The sequence below is a fragment of the Ranitomeya variabilis genome, chromosome 6, assembly GCF_051348905.1.
Source record: "Ranitomeya variabilis isolate aRanVar5 chromosome 6, aRanVar5.hap1, whole genome shotgun sequence".
Taxonomy (NCBI): domain Eukaryota; kingdom Metazoa; phylum Chordata; class Amphibia; order Anura; family Dendrobatidae; genus Ranitomeya; species Ranitomeya variabilis.
In genome coordinates this window covers 260706408-260706984 of record NC_135237.1, presented here as the reverse complement: position 1 = coordinate 260706984, position 577 = coordinate 260706408, and positions in this window count along the sequence as shown.

The following is a 577-nucleotide window of genomic DNA, read 5'->3' as shown; positions in this document are numbered from 1 at the left end:
GATGAGATATGGAGCCTGAAAGTCAAAAGTGCAAAACATTGTTACTCTTTTGCTTGTCAGTGTACACCCACATACACACGTACATACACATATACACCACATACACATGCACACACGTACACACAGACATCACACACACATAAAAACATATACACACATACATGGTTTTTAGTCAGTTAAAGCTAAGGCCATAAATGAAATACAAAAAAAATTATAAGTAAAAGAATAGCTTATACTTCTCCTTTGTGATGCACCTACTTCTAGTCTCGGTTACAAAAAAAAACGAGCTATAAGGATACCCAAGATCATTGTGAAACACTGCCTTTTTATTTCCGTATGAAAACTAGCACTTTTAATAAATTATAAAAAGGAAGTGCTGTGGTTGTAAGCAGTTAACAATTTTCATAGGTATCTTAGTTCTTTTTATGTCAATTAGATAGGTTGCCCTTAAATTATTGTTTTTTTTAATGAATATGAATTTTAGTTTTTTATAAGAGTGCAAACCCAACCATCACATAAATCAATAAAATTACCCACCTCTAAATGTCAAAGTTTTTTTAGAGCATTCATGTCGGTT